At 37.8% G+C, this 17153-nt stretch overlaps 2 long non-coding RNA genes and 1 pseudogene across 3 annotated transcripts in view; 2 read left to right on the top strand and 1 right to left on the bottom strand.

Annotated features, from left to right (window-relative positions):
- The window catches only part of LOC115152460 (uncharacterized), a 313979-nt gene that overhangs the window by 45500 nt on the left and 251326 nt on the right, over positions 1-17153 (top strand). The gene's annotated exons all lie outside the window — the stretch shown is intronic.
- The window catches only part of LOC115152442 (zinc finger protein 208-like), a 339225-nt pseudogene that overhangs the window by 75343 nt on the left and 246729 nt on the right, over positions 1-17153 (bottom strand).
- Positions 815-4345, top strand: LOC115152456 (uncharacterized). 2 transcript variants are annotated; one of them, XR_003867489.1, is made up of 3 exons: positions 815-1128; positions 1396-1594; positions 4079-4345. It is a non-coding gene; the product is annotated as an uncharacterized LOC115152456 (long non-coding RNA). The 2 variants fall into 2 exon arrangements; XR_003867488.1 differs by lacking the exon at positions 815-1128 and having other exon boundaries at positions 1347-1594.

Here is a 17153-nt window from a genome sequence, read left to right as displayed (position 1 = left end):
TTGCATTGTGTGCCCTCCCCTTCTTATTTTCAAATGTCTTTTTACTGTTGTTTATTTCTTTACTTACCCACCACACACCACACACACCACACACACCACACCACACCACACACACCACCTTTTTTTCGCACTATTGGTTAGAACCTTAGTAAGCATTTCACTGTAAGGTACACCTGTTGTATTCGCCGCACACATGACAAATAAACTTTGATTTGATGGAGAGAGACACCAGACACGAGACAGCACAGACGACACAGAGAAAGTGATGGAGAAGTCAGAAGAGGGGAGAGCACACAGTACACAGACTGTATCACTTAAAACTGCTACAGGGATTCTAATTACTGCACTGCGTAGATAGACGAGAGAGAGAGAGAGAGAGAGAACGAACTGTGTGGTTCATTGGTCAGTCTGTTAGAAGTTGTGGATGTGGTTTTTGGCAATACACTTAGATGTATTCAAGGATTTAGCTGTTGAAATTCTGTCCTGGACCCCCTACTGGCTATGAGCTAAGCCACCAATGTCTTCAAATCCTAGGGAGAGAGAGGACTGCTACCCCTGGGGGAGAGAGAGGAGCTGCTACCCCTGGGGGAAGAGAGACTGCTACCCCCTAAGGGAGAGAGCTGCTACCCCTGGGAGGGAGAGAGGATCTGCTACCCCTGGGGAGGGAGAGAGCTGCTACCCCCTGGTGAGGGAGAGAGGAGCTGCTACCTCTGGGGAAGAGGAGCTGCTACCCCTGGGGAGAGAGGAGCTGCTACCCCTGGGGAGAGAGGAGCTGCAACCAGGAGAGACTGCGACCCTGCTCGGAAGAGCTTAACGGTTGGTGATTGTTGGGGCACGTTTGGCAGGAGCTTCAGTGATGAAGACTGCTCAACTTGCTGATGTTGCACAATGCGCCTTAGCCGTCTCAGTCACCAGGTCTCAACACAATAGAACACCACCATCCCTCCAATAGAGTTCCAGACAGTTGTAGAATGTTTGCCAAGGCACATTGTAAGAGCTGTAAAGAGAGAGGGACTCGGAGAGAGAACAGGCAGCACCTGATATGTAAATGAGCAGAGCAAACGAAAGTAACTTTCAGCGACCGAATGATCATTACAGACTCTGTTTCTATTGAGAGAGAGATAAAAGGTAAGACGACAATTGTGTATTCATATAGTTGATGATATTGTTATGTGTATTCATATAGTTGATGATATTGTTATGTGTATTCATATAGTTGATGATATTGTTATATGTATTCATATAGTTGATGATATTGTTATGTGTATTGTGAGCAGACCAAGTACCTTGAGGCTCTAAAGCGGAATGGTGGAATAAACAGGAACAGATTTTCTTCATTGAAAAAGTTCTCTATTGAGGTATTTCTTTCCTCTTAATCACTCCAACACAATCAAGGATTATCTCCCAAGGAAAACACACATCTTCTTCACAAGAACAAGGTACATAAGGAGAGTATATTTAAACTGTGACACAAATCACGGGTGTGTCACCGCCTTAACGATCCGTCCGTGGAGAGTTCCCTTCTGGTGGTGGTCCGTATCCGTGGTGGCCATTCTCCAGAGGTAGTTTGTTCCCTTCATCTCCCTGTCGAAAGGTACGTCCTCTCCCTTGGAGAATGCAAACACACTTTTTTTCTACCCCTCTGCTGGTTCCCTCCTCTCTCTTGTAGGGGAAAGAGAATAGCTCATTAGTACCTTCAGCTGTGCTTCACTGCCTCTGATCACCTTGACTCACATGCCGGGCTGGGCTACTGTCCATGGGGGCAGCCTGCCCTCTGGTGGTCCTTCTAAGTATTCATATTTGATGATATTGTTATGTGTATTAATGTTTTGATGATATTGTTATGTGTATTCATATAGTTGATGATATTGTTATGTGTATTCATATAGTTGATGATATTGTTATGTGTATTCATATAGTTGATGATATTGTTATGTGTATTCATATAGTTGATGATATTTTGTGTGTATTAATAGTTGATGATATTGTTATGTGTATTCATATAGTTGATGATATTGTTGTGTGTATTCATGTAGTTGATGATATTGTTATGTGTATTCATATAGTTGATGATATTGTTGTGTATTCATATAGTTGATGATATTGTTATGTGTTTTCATATAGTTGATGATATTGTTATGTGTATTCATATAGTTGATGATATTGTTATGTGTATTCATATAGTTGATGATATTGTTATGTGTATTAATATAGTTGATGATATTGTTATGTGTATTCATATAGTTGATGATATTGTTGTGTGTATTCATATATATGATATTGTTATGTGTATTCATAGTTGATGATATTGTTGTGTAAATATAGTTTGATATTGTATGTGTATTCATATAGTTGATGATATTGTTTTGTGTATTAATATAGTTGATGATATTGTTGTGTGTATTAATATAGTTGATGATATTGTTGTGTGTATTCATATAGTTGATGATATTGTTATGTGTATTCATATAGTTGATGATATTGTTATGTGTATTCATATAGTTGATATTTTGTGTATTCATATAGTTGATGATATTGTTGTGTGTATTAATATAGTTGATGATATTGTTATGTGTATTAATATAGTTGATGATATTGTTATGTGTATTCATATAGTTGATGATATTGTTATGTGTATTAATATAGTTGATGATATTGTTATGTGTATTAATTAGTTGATGATATTGTTATGTGTATTCATTAGCTGATATTGTTATGTGTATTCATAGTTGGATATTGTTATGTGTATTATATAGTTGATGATATTGTTATGTGTATTCATATAGTTGATGATATTGTTATGTGTATTCATATAGTTGATGATTGTTATGTGTATTAATATAGTTGATGATATTGTTATGTGTTTCATATAGTTGATGATATTGTTATGTGTATTCATATAGTTGATGATATTGTTGTGTGTATTCATATAGTTGATGATATTGTTGTGTGTATTAATATAGTTGATGATATTGTTATGTGTATTATATAGTTGATGATATTGTTATGTGTATTCATATAGTTGATGATATTGTTATGTGTATTAATATAGTTGATGATATTGTTATGTGTATTAATATAGTTGATGATATTGTTATGTGTATTCGTATAGCTGATGATATTGTTATGTGTATTCATATAGTTGATGATATTGTTATGTGTATTAATATAGTTGATGATATTGTTATGTGTATTCATATAGCTGATGATATTGTTATGTGTATTCATATAGTTGATGATATTGTTATGTGTATTCATATAGTTGATGATATTGTTATGTGTATTCATATAGTTGATGATATTGTTATGTGTATTAATAGTTGATGATATTGTTGTGTATTAATAGTTGATGATATTGTTATGTGTATTCATATAGTTGATGATATTGTTATGTGTATTCATATAGTTGATGATATTGTTGTGTGTATTTATAGTTGATGATATTGTTATGTGTATTAATATTGATGATATTGTTATGTGTATTCATATAGTTGATATTGTTATGTGTATCATATAGTTGATGATATTGTTATGTGTATTCATATAGTTGATGATATTGTTGTGTGTATTCATATAGTTGATGATATTGTTATGTGTATTAATGTATTTGATGATATTGTTATGTGTATTCATGTAGTTGATGATATTGTTATGTGTATTCATGTAGTTGATGATATTGTTATGTGTATTCATATAGTTGATGATATTGTTATGTGTATTCATATAGTTGATGATATTGTTGTGTGTATTCATATAGTTGATGATATTGTTATGTGTATTCATATAGTTGGTGATATTGTTATGTGTATTCATATAGTTGATGATATTGTTATGTGTATTCATATAGTTGATGATATTGTAATGTGTATTCATATAGTTGATGATATTGTTATGTGTATTAATATAGTTGATGATATTGTTGTGTGTGTTAATATAGTTGATGATATTGTTGTGTGTATTAATAGTTGATGATATTGTTATGTGTATTATATAGTTGATGATATTGTTATGTGTATTCATATAGTTGATGATATTGTTGTGTGTATTCATATAGTTGATATTGTTATGTGTATGAAAGACTTCAGGAGAAATAGTTGGAAGGAACCCCATGGAGAGGCCTGTACCAAGTTCTTCTGACCCACTGTGGTAAAGGTTGCTGAGAGAGATACCTGGACACACCTGTCACACTGCAGACGAGTTCCTTATCCAGAAGAAGATGGGGCTTCACCAGTTCCTGATCCAGAAGAAGATGGGTCTTCACCAGTTCCGGTGGTGCAGTGTGGCCCTACTCTGCGTTAGCACAGGAATGCTAATAAGAACAGTAGGTTGTCCTCTTGTGGGAAAACTGACAGAGGGTGAGATATGTCCCGAGCCAAAGGGGTCAATGCAGGCCCGGAGTAGTGGCCCAGAAGTAGATGATAATGACAGGAGTCCTGAGCCAAAGGGGTCAATGCAGGCCTGTAGTAATGGCCCAGAAGTAAATGGTAACGACAGATGGAGTCCTGAGCCAAAGGAACCAACGCAGGCCTGTAGTAGTGGCCCAGAAGTAGATGGTAACGACAGATGGAGTCCTGAGCCAAAGGAACCAACGCAGGCCTGTAGTAGTGGCCCAGAAGTAGATGGTACGACAGATGGAGTCCTGAGCCAAAGGAACCAACGCAGGCCTGTAGTAGTGGCCCAGAAGTAGATGGTAACGACAGATGGAGTCCTGAGCCAAAGGAACCAACGCAGGCCTGTAGTAGTGGCCCAGAAGTAGATGGTCATCGTAGAAGGACAGCCCTGCTGGGACCTCACAAACATGAGGACAATTTGTTCTTATCTAGAGCAGAAATGGTGCCACCTGACTCCAAAGAAAAGACTGTTGGGTGTGTTGGATGGGTCCGGTTAAGGTAGGGGCAGGCTTGACACTTATGGGGAGAGTCCCAATAGGGGTAAACTTTACTATAGCATTGGCAGGAAAAATACCTTTTAATACTATGACCAACAATGTTAAGGTATATAATCAACCCAATGTATCCTATTACTTGAGGCCTGGTAATTCTTCAATCCCTCCCATTTCAGTGGGCTGGGGTGATGACTGCCACCTTGGTGTATTAGAGGATATGGAGACCACCATTTGGGTGAATTGAAATGTAATTGTACCTATGAATCTTAATGGATCAAATGCTTGCAATTTAACAGTATACAGGAGAATGGTCAGGCAGATAAGGAACCATTTCAATGTGGGTTGACCAACATAGTACAACTCTGAAAAGGAGCCCCAAATGGCACACTATTGGTTGTGTGGTAAGATGGCTTACTATAGCCCTGCCCTCGAACTGGGGAGGTACTTGTACTTGGGGTTGTGGTGACAGCTATGAGAACCGTTCCAAATAATGAGAGGGATCTGATGGCTCTGTTTAGAGACTACAACTTCCTGCAATGAGGAAAGATAAGCGGTCTTTAGCTGACGTCACTCACGCTCAGGCACCTGCCTCCGTGGTCTTTGGTGTGTTTTTCTCTGGGTATGGAGTTGTATGTGCCCTAGACCAAATTCATGACATCTCTAGACACATAGAGAAAATTGGCAATGCTAGTAGAAATGCCCTGGAACATTGAATGGGGAACTAAAAGAATTGCTTAAGTTATCTCTGCAAAACAGAGAGGCTCTTGACTATCTTCTGGCAGGTCAAGGGGGCTCTTGTGCAATCATTGGCGATGAATTTGTATTTTGTTCTCCCAGATCACTCTTCTAATGTGACTGGTCTTGCAGAAAACACTGCCCACTGCTGCTTAGGACAAATTCCCCAAAGCCAGAGTGGATGCTTGCAACTTGGTTGGAATCCCTGTTTAGAAGTTGGGGTTGCAGCGGTACTGGGCTGCAGCGTGCAGCGTTTTTGCTTAGTTTGCCTGATTATTATTAACTATATATTATTATTATTATAAGGCTATCTGTGCCTCCTAATAGTAAAGGCTAATAAGATCTCAGCAGCTGTCATGTTTAATGCTCCTTCAGAGGACGATGGGACTGATGAGCTGCAGACTCTGGATGAGCTTCCATTCCCCCTATAGAGAAGATGATGAGTAATGATTGAAGGTTTTTTCGTTTAACAAGGTTAGAAGGTAATGTCATTGAAACGACAGCACCAACTTTTTGAAGGGTGTCCACATACTTTTGACCTTGGTAGCATACAGTGATTCGACCTTTAAAAAGTTGCAGCATACTGCAGCACAGTTTGCATGGTGCCGCAGAATTCTATGGCACGTTATTTAAGTGTCAGCCATTACCATTATGCTTGTTAGTGTTAGTTTGACCAACAGAGGGAAGGTGTCTTTGAGAGTCATTTGATAGCCTTCCAATAGTGTCTGTACTAAAGAATTTAAAACCTTTTTTTGTAAGAACATAGTGTATGGGACTGATTTGAAGAAATGTTGCTTAAATATATTTGATTAAAATTATGCTGTTTCTATTCCAAGAAAATGAAAAACCCTCTGGGTTTCTGTTAGGATGGAACGGAATATATTGGCGCTGTACAACGTGACGGTCAGGAGTAGGCTACAGTACTAAGAGCATAACATATCCAAACCCTAATTGTAGTTTAAACCAAAACTCAAACAGAGATTCAATGAAAATAAAAATCTCATTGACTAATCAAGACCAGTCCACGTGCTTGTCTCAGAGCAGCGAAAACGGCGGGTAGGCTAGTGCTTCAAATCCTATTGCTTCTAACTTCAATATGCTCTTTAAATAAATAAGACCTACACACCACTTTTAACAGCACATTACTCAACACTAGTGAGACTCATGTCGCCTACGGTAGACCTACAGAATATCAGAAAATATTTTTGTTCAATGACGTGACCGCCAATAATTACATATGGGTCTCCCGTGGCGGCCGGCACAGGTATCAAACCTGCATCTGTAGCAATGCATTTTACACTGTGATGTAGTGGTCTTAGACTGCTGCGCCACTTGGGAGGCCCCATCCAATCAGGAGGCCCCATTCACAAAGTATCAAAAATACAGAGAGGTGTTGGTAAAGGTATATTGTGCCTGCTAATAGCCCACAATGGGCTGTTATAATACTGTACATGGTGTCCAGGTCAGGATGACCAAAACATTTCTTTATTAAAGACAATCAGAAAGAATGTTGGTACTTATTTATTTTGATCCAAAGCCATGAATGAGATGCCGGCGCTATATATAATATAATGATATTTGGAGATGATTTCATTTTCAAAAAAGGAATATCATGGAATATAAGTGAACATTTTAGTTTATCCATTTCTTGTCTCAGAGCAGCACGAAATGGTGCTGAAATAGACATCCACAGCGGGTTGGCTATATATAACGATATTTTGGAGATGATTTAGTTGTCAAAGAAATGAAAGTGAGCGATTGTATCTGAATGAAGGCCAAAAGAATATTTATCAAGGCCAAAATATTTATTTCTGTTTTTTTAGAGGGAGAGAAGAACATCCCGGCCAGCCAAAACCTCCCCTGACCCGGAGGACACTTGATGCAGCCAACCTAACTAAGAATACATTTGATGATAGAATTCTACCCCTACCCTCCTTCTAGGCATAGTCTATTGTTCTGCTAATAGCCCTGCTAATAGACAAGTCTATTGTTCTGCCTAATAGCCCTGCTAATAGACATGTCTATTGTTCTGCTAATAGCCCTGCTAATAGACAAGTCTATTGTTCTGCTAATAGCCCTGCTAATAGACACGTCTATTGTTCTGCTAATAGCCCTGCTAATAGACAAGTATATTGTTCTGCTAGTAGCCCTGCTATAGACAAGTATATTGTTCTGCTAATAGACAAGTATATTGTTCTGCTAATAGCCCTGCTAATAGACAAGTATATTGTCTGCTATAGCCCTGCTAATAGACAAGTCTATTGTTCTGCTAATAGCCCTGCTAATAGACAAGTATATTGTTCTGCTAATAGACAAGTATATTGTTCTGCTAATAGCCCTGCTAATAGACAAGTATATTGTTCTGCTAATAGCCCTGCTAATAGACAAGTCTATTGTTCTGCTAATAGCCCTGCTAATAGACAAGTATATTGTTCTGCTAATAGCCCTGCTAATAGACAAGTATATTGTTTTGCTAATAGCCTTGCTAATAGACAAGTCTATTGTTCTGCTAATAGCACTGCTAATAGACAAGTATATTGTTCTGCTAATAGCCCTGCTAATAGATAAGTATATTGTTCTGCTAATAGCCCTGCTAATAGACAAGTCTATTGTTGCTAATAGACAAGTCTATTTTTCTGCTAATAGCCCTGCTAATAGACAAGTATATTGTTCTGCTAGTAGCCCTGCTAATAGACAAGTATTTGTTCTGCTAATAGCAAGTATATTGTTCTGCTAATAGCCCTGCTAATAGACAAGTATATTGTTCTGCTAATAGACAAGTATATTGTTCTGCTAATAGCCCTGCAAATAGCCATATGGCACTGTACTCGTATTTTCCAGTAAGCAACAATTTTTTAACCTTCATTAGACAACTTGGTTCCAATATTCTGTAATTCAGTGATATTTATTCACATAGTAATTCATTATGGATCCATAACTAAATAAACATCTGCATTTGAAAGAGTATTTGTGTCGTTATTTTATTAAGGAAAGCATAAAGATGCTGATGAAGAAATACAGTACTGTACAGCTTTTTACCACATTTTGCGATTGCATGAGGTCGCCCACACACATTTTAAAACATTTAAAAAAAGCATTTAAAGTATTTGAAGATAGAATCCGCCTGCATTTGTTTTATTAGGCTACTGTCTGACAAGTAAACAGCCTACGTACATACTGTAGTAAACACAGTCTACAGTACATACTGTAGAAAACACAGTTTAACAGTACATACTGTAGTAACATAGTCTAGAGTACATACTGTAGTAACCACAGCCTACGTACATACTGTGTAAAACACAGCCTACAGTAAATACTCTAGTAAACACAGCCTACAGTACAAATCACCAGTAAACACAGCCTACAGTACATACGGTAGTAAACATAGTCCTACAGTATATACTGTAGTAAAACACGCCTGCAGTACATACTGTAGTAAACACAGCCTACAGTACATACTGTAGTAAACACAGCCTACAGTACATACTGTAGTAAGACCCCTGCTGTGTTCCTGTTGTTATGTACATATAGTCCCCTTGCTGTCTAACTGTTATGTACATATAGACCCCCTGCTGTGTAACTGTTGTTATGTACATATAGACCCCCTGCTGTGTAACTGTTGTTATGTACATATAGACCCCCTGCTGTGTACCTGTTGTTATGTACATATAGACCCCCTGCTGTGTAACTGTTGTTATGTACATATAGACCCCTGCTGTGTAACTGTTGTTATGTACATATAGACCCCCTGTTGTTATGTACATATAGACCCCCTGCTGTGTACTGTTGTTATGTACATATAGACCCCCTGTTGTTATGTACATATAGACCCCCTGCTGTGTAACTGTTGTTATGTACATATAGACCCCCTGTTGTTATGTACATATAGACCCCCTGCTGTGTAACTGTTAGGTACATATAGACCCCCTGTTGTTATGTACATATAGACCCCCCTGCTGTGTAACTGTTATGTACATATAGACCCCCTGTTGTTATGTACATATAGACCCTGTTCGGATTTTCGTTATTCAGGCCCTCCGAAAAGGCTCACCAGGAAGCACACAATGTCATGACTCGGTGTTTTGTCCTTAATTTTAATTTTAAAATCAAATGACCACAGGTCATAAACCTGAAATACAACAAACAAGTAATGACATATAGTATTCAGATATAGTATTTAGTAGATTATTCAAGTAATATAATAATAATGTAAATAATAAATCAAATAAGCCTGCAACACCATCAAAGATGTGGCGAATCTGGCTTAAAACAGCACCGACTACATCACCCAGAATGCCCAGCGCCAGAGGAGCATGCGCACAGTGACTCTGCCGTCACAGGTTGCTATGGACGCTGTCACAGGGCACAGAACCCATGCCACCACATGCCTCGTCCAAAGGATTTACACACGCAACATAATGCGGCACTCCATGGATCACCGAACCAAACCACCGCTATCGCCACCAGAACCAGCAGAGTGCTCCGAACAATCAGCACAATGCAAATGGCTGATAATAATAGCCTAATGTTATATAGCATCTGGGTCGCTGTGCTACCGCACCCAGCGAGCTACAAGTTACTCCCGGCCAACTAACACCGACACAGTGAGGTAAACGTTCAGTGCACAAACATATAAGTGACTTAAACATCAATGCTAGACTGAGTATTTCGCAGTTACATACCAACGGGCTGTGTGCTCCTGATGATTGTCTATGGTGAAGTGATAACCAGGTGCTGTAATTTAAGTCTCTAGTGAAGCTGCGCATGCGCACATAACGTAACATATCTGAGCATCTAAGAACTAAAAGAAATCACTCGTTCCCCATTTAATTGAACACAGCAGAACCCATTTGCTTCCCTTTTATCTATTTATATATATATATATTTTTTCTTTTCCCTGAGTGAGCTAGAAGTCTCAACAGACCCCCTGCTGTGTAACTGTTGTTATGTACATATAGACCCCCTGTTGTTATGTACATATAGACCCCCTGCTGTGTACCTGTTGTTATGTACATATAGACCCCCTGCTGTGTACCTGTTGTTATGTTACATATAGACCCCCTGTTGTTATGTACATATAGACCCCCTGCTGTGTAACTGTTGTTATGTACATATAGACCCCCTGTTGTTATGTACATATAGACCCCCTGTTGTTATGTACATATAGACCCCCTGTTGTTATGTACATATAGACCCCCTGTTGTTATGTACATATAGACCCCCTGTTGTTATGTACATATAGACCCCCTGTTGTTATGTACATATAGACCCCCTGCTGTCTAACTGTTATGTACATATAGACCCCCTGCTGTTTAACTGTTGTTATGTACATATAGACCCCCTGCTGTGTAACTGTTGTTATGTACATATAGACCCCCTGCTGTGTACCTGTTGTTATGTACATATAGACCCCCTGTTGTTATGTACATATAGACCCCCTGTTGTTATGTACATATAGACCCCCCTGCTGTGTAACTGTTGTTATGTACATATAGACCCCCCTGCTGTGTACCTGTTGTTATGTACATATAGACCCCCCTGCTGTGTAACTGTTGTTATGTACATATAGACCCCCTGCTGTGTACCTGTTGTTATGTAACATATAGACCCCCCTGCCGTGTAACTGTTGTTATGTACACATAGACCCCCTTGCTGTTATGTACATATAGACCCCCTGTTGTTATGTACATATAGACCCCCTGTTGTTATGTACATATAGACCCCCTGTTGTTATGTACATATAGACCCCCCTGTTGTTATGTACATATAGACCCCCTGCTGTCTAACCTGTTATGTACATATAGACCCCCTGCTGTTTAACTGTTGTTATGTACATATAGACCCCCTGCTGTGTAACTGTTTGTTATGTACATATAGACCCCCTGCTGTGTACCTGTTGTTATGTACATATAGACCCCCTGTTGTTATGTACAATATAGACCCCCTGTTGTTATGTACATATAGACCGCCTGCTTTGTAACTGTTGTTATGTACATATAGACCCCCTGCTGTGTACCTGTTGTTAAGTACATATAGACCCCCTGCTGTGTAACTGTTGTTATGTACATATAGACCCCCTGCTGTGTACCTGTTGTTATGTACATATAGACCCCCTGCTGTGTAACTGTTGTTATGTACACATAGACCCCCTGCTGTGTAACTGTTGTTATGTACATATAGACCCCCTGTTGTTATGTACATATAGACCCCCTGCTGTGTAACTGTTATGTGCATATAGACCCCCTGCTGTGTACCTGTTATGTACATATAGACCCCCTGTTGTTATGTACATATAGACCCCCGCTGTGTAACTGTTTTTATGTACTATAGACCCCCTGTTGTTATGTACATATAGACCCCCTGCTGTGTACCTGTTGTTATGTACATATAGACCCCCTGCTGTGTATCTGTTGTTATGTACATATAGACCCCCTGCTGTGTACCTGTTGTTATGTACATATAGACCCCCTGCTGTGTAACTGTTGTTATGTACATATAGATCCCCTGCTGTGTACCTGTTGTTATGTACATATAGACCCCCCCTGCTGTGTAACTGTTGTTATGTACATATAGACCCCCTGCTGTGTACCTGTTGTTATGTACATATAGACCCCCTGCTGTGTAACTGTTGTTATGTACACATAGACCCCCTGCTGTGTAACTGTTGTTATGTACATATAGACCCCTGTTGTTATGTACATATAGACCCCCTGTTGTTATGTACATATAGACCCCCTGCTGTGTAACTGTTATGTGCATATAGACCCCCCTGCTGTGTACCTGTTATGTACATATAGATCCCCTGTTGTTATGTACATATAGACCCCCTGCTGTGTAACTGTTGTTATGTACATATAGTCCCCCTGCTGTGTAACTGTTATGTACATATAGACCCCCTGCTGTGTACCTGTTGTTATGTACATATAGACCCCCTGCTGTGTACCTGTTGTTATGTACATATAGACCCCCTGCTGTGTAACTGTTGTTATGTACATATAGACCCCCTACAGGCACAAAGTAGTTGACCTCTGTACAGAAAATACATACCAACTAACAGATCTGGTAGCTTTGGAAAATACATACAAACTAACAGATTTGGTTGCATTGAGCTATTGAATTCGGCACAACCTAATATTGTTACTTTGGAGTCTGGTCTATACGCCACTGAAGAGATTCTTATGGCTTTCAAATCATCTGGCCCACAGACTTCCTCTTCCAATGCGTATCCTACCCAGACAGGGATGTTCCACTCAGGGCCTGTTAGATCTGACATAGAGCAAGTCGTATCTTAAGCCATTCTCTCATCCACAACGCAGGAGAAAAACTTCCTATTTTTGAAAAAGGGTGCTGAGACAGCTGTTTGTGAAAATCTTCACCGTAGAATCGTCCGGTTTGAAAATGTAACCCATATGTCCGTCACTCATATCCAGCACACCATTAAAACATCAGGGGCCTCACAAAGAATGGCATCGATGTTTTGTCATTGTGTTCATGACACGAAGGACACAATACACTGACAATTGGTCTAGGAGGCATGTTTTATGTAGTTTATCTCTCTTGAGGTTTCCTTTCACTCTTAATGTTCACATCTCTTACTGTATACTGAAGCATACCTACCCCGGAAATGACTGTTTCATATACAAGATCCCTAAACAACAGAGATATCAGTTCACTACAACATGACTGTTACATATACAAGATCCCTAAACAGCAGATATCAGTTCACTGCAACATGACTGGTACATATACAAGATCCCTAAACAACAGAAACATCAGTTCACTACAACATTTCCCAACTCTTTCAAATGTTCAAACACATTCCACAGTTCAACAAGGTCACAATACATCAATCATCAGGACAGTTTATTGCAAACAGATGCTTTACCCAAAACAGATACTTCAAAGGAACAACTGCACTATCAGGTTACATAACACTCACTCCATAGCGTGAGAACATCCGGACAGGATGTCCATAAAAGGGCATAACCACGCTGTTACGAACCGGCTCAGAGTTCGCAACAAAAGGGAGACAACGTGGAGACAAGGAGTATCAAAAATATATATTTATTCGATACCATAACTAGCACAACCAAAAACAAGGTGTCTGCATGGAGAGAGTCTTCCCAATGACTGTGGAAGAGGTGTCTTTATCCTGGGACACACCCGAGCCCAGGTGTTTCCCATCAAGCTGACGACCCTTCCAACTCCGCCCACTGGCATCCTAATGAGGAACAAGAGCAAAGAGAGAAAATACAGCAGACAGAGTGGGAGGGGTCGTCACACACGCGATATATAAAATAGGTCATCAATCACTTTTTTGACACATGCCGTCTACTGTATTCTCTCTGTAGTGTATGAGTTAATAAAGGGAAAGGGAATTGAGATCATTTTCCTACAAGAAAACGCGTAGTAATATTGAAAATGAAGTAATGTGGAAACAGGAGTGGGGGGGACAGTGGTGTGTAGTCATAAAAACTCAAAAAGTGGGGGTGTGGCCATCCTGTTCTCAAAACGTTTTTTGCCTTTGTTATATGAGGTTGAAGAGGTAGTTGAGGGGAGGTTATTAAAGTTAGAGATATGAAACATCACTATGTGTTTAATAAATGTATATTCCCCAGTAGAGGTAGTTGAGAGGTTATTAAAGTTAGAGATATGAAAACATCACTATGTGTTTAATAAATGTATATTCCCCAGTAGAGGTAGTTGAGAGGAGGTTATTAAAGTTAGAGATATGAAAACATCACTATGTGTTTAATAAATGTATATTCCCCAGTAGAGGTAGTTGAGAGGTTATTAAAGTTAGAGATATGAAAACATCACTATGTGTTTAATAAATGTATATTCCCCAGTAGAGGTAGTTGAGAGGAGGTTATTAAAGTTAGAGATATGAAAACATCACTATTGTTTAATAAATGTATATTCCCCAGTAGAGGTAGTTGAGAGGAGGTTATTAAAGTTAGAGATATGAAAACATCACTATGTGTTTAATAAATGTATATTCCCCAGTAGAGGTAGTTGAGAGGTTATTAAGTTAGAGATATGAAAACATCACTATGTGTTTAATAAATGTATATTCCCCAGTAGAGGTAGTTGAGAGGTTATTAAAGTTAGAGATATGAAAACATCACTATGTGTTTAATAAATGTATATTCCCCAGTAGAGGTAGTTGAGAGGTTATTAAAGTTAGAGATATGAAAACATCACTATGTGTTTAATAAATGTATATTCCCCAGTAGAGGTAGTTGAGAGGTTATTAAAGTTAGAGATATGAAACATCACTATGTGTTAATAATGTATATTCCCCAGTAGAGGTAGTTGAGAGGTTATTAAAGTTAGAGATATGAAAACATCACTATGTGTTTAATAAATGTATATTCCCCAGTAGAGGTAGTTGAGAGGAGGTTATTAAAGTTAGAGATATGAAAACATCACTATGTGTTTAATAAATGTATATTCCCCAGTAGAGGTAGTTGAGAGGTTATTAAAGTTAAAGATATGAAAACATCACTATGTGTTTAATAAATGTATATTCCCCAGTAGAGGTAGTTGAGAGGAGGTTATTAAAGTTAGAGATATGAAAACATCACTATGTGTTTAATAAATGTACATTCCCCAGTAGAGGTAGTTGAGAGGAGGTTATTAAAGTTAGAGATATGAAAACATCACTATGTGTTTAATAAATGTATATTCCCCAGTAGAGGTAGTTGAGAGGAGGTTATTAAAGTTAGAGATATGAAAAACATCACTATGTGTTTAATAAATGTATATTCCCCAGTAGAGGTAGTTGAGGGGAGGTTATTAAAGTTAGAGATATGAAAACATCACTATGTGTTTAATAAATGTATATTCCCCAGTAGAGGTAGTTGAGAGGTTATTAAAGTTAGAGATATGAAAACATCACTATGTGTTTAATAAATGTATATTCCCCAGTAGAGGTAGTTGAGAGGAGGTTATTAAAGTTAGAGATATGAAAACATCACTATGTGTTTAATAAATGTATATTCCCCAGTAGAGGTAGTTGAGAGGTTATTAAAGTTAGAGATATGAAAACATCACTATGTGTTTAATAAATGTATATTCCCCAGTAGAGGTAGTTGAGAGGTTATTAAGTTAGAGATATAAACATCACTATGTGTTTAATAAATGTATATTCCCCAGTAGAGGTAGTTGAGAAGTTATTAAAGTTAGAGATATGAAAACATCACTATGTGTTTAATAAATGTATATTCCCCAGTAGAGGTAGTTGAGAGGAGGTTATTAAAGTTAGAGATATGAAAACATCACTATGTGTTTAATAAATGTATATTCCCCAGTAGAGGTAGTTGAGGGGTTATTAAAGTTAGAGATATGAAAACATCACTATGTGTTTAATAAATGTATATTCCCCAGTAGAGGTAGTTGAGAGGTTATTAAAGTTAGAGATATGAAAACATCACTATGTGTTTAATAAATGTATATTCCCCAGTAGAGGTAGTTGAGAGGTTATTAAAGTTAGAGATATGAAAACATCACTATGTGTTTAATAAATGTATATTCCCCAGTAGAGGTAGTTGAGAGGTTATTAAAGTTAGAGATATGAAAACATCACTATGTGTTTAATAAATGTATATTCCCCAGTAGAGGTAGTTGAGGGAGGTTATTAAAGTTAGAGATATGAAAACATCACTATGTGTTTAATAAATGTATATTCCCCAGTAGAGGTAGTTGAGAGGTTATTAAAGTTAGAGATATAAAACATCACTATGTGTTTAATAAATGTATATTCCCCAGTAGAGGTAGTTGAGAGGTTATTAAAGTTAGAGATATGAAACATCACTATGTGTTTAATAAATGTATATTCCCCAGTAGAGGTAGTTGAGAGGTTATTAAAGTTAGAGATATAAAACATCACTATGTGTTTAATAAATGTATATTCCCCAGTAGAGGTAGTTGAGAGGAGGTTATTAAGTTAGAGATATGAAAACATCACTATGTGTTTAATAAATGTATATTCCCCAGTAGAGGTAGTTGAGAGGTTATTAAAGTTAGAGATATGAAAACATCACTATGTGTTTAATAAATGTATATTCCCCAGTAGAGGTAGTTGAGAGAGGTTATTAAAGTTAGAGATATGAAAACATCACTATGTGTTTAATAAATGTATATTCCCCAGTAGAGGTAGTTGAGAGGAGGTTATTAAAGTTAGAGATATGAAACATCACTATGTGTTTATAAATGTATATTCCCCAGTAGAGGTAGTTGAGAGGTTATTAAAGTTAGAGATATGAAAACATCACTATGTGTTTAATAAATGTATATTCCCCAGTAGAGGTAGTTGAGAGGTTATTAAAGTTAGAGATATGAAAACATCACTATGTGTTTAATAAATGTATATTCCCCAGTAGAGGGTAGTTGAGAGGTTATTAAAGTTAGAGATATGAAAACATCACGATGTGTTTAATAAAAGTAATATTCCCCAGTAGAGGTAGTTGAGAGGTTATTAAAGTTAGAGATATGAAAACATCACTATGTGTTTAATAAATGTATATTCCCC

Source organism: Salmo trutta, chromosome 17, assembly GCF_901001165.1.
Source record: "Salmo trutta chromosome 17, fSalTru1.1, whole genome shotgun sequence".
Taxonomy (NCBI): Eukaryota; Metazoa; Chordata; class Actinopteri; order Salmoniformes; family Salmonidae; genus Salmo; species Salmo trutta.
The sequence above is the reverse complement of the archived record's forward strand: the minus strand, read 5'-3'. Positions and strand labels throughout refer to the sequence as shown.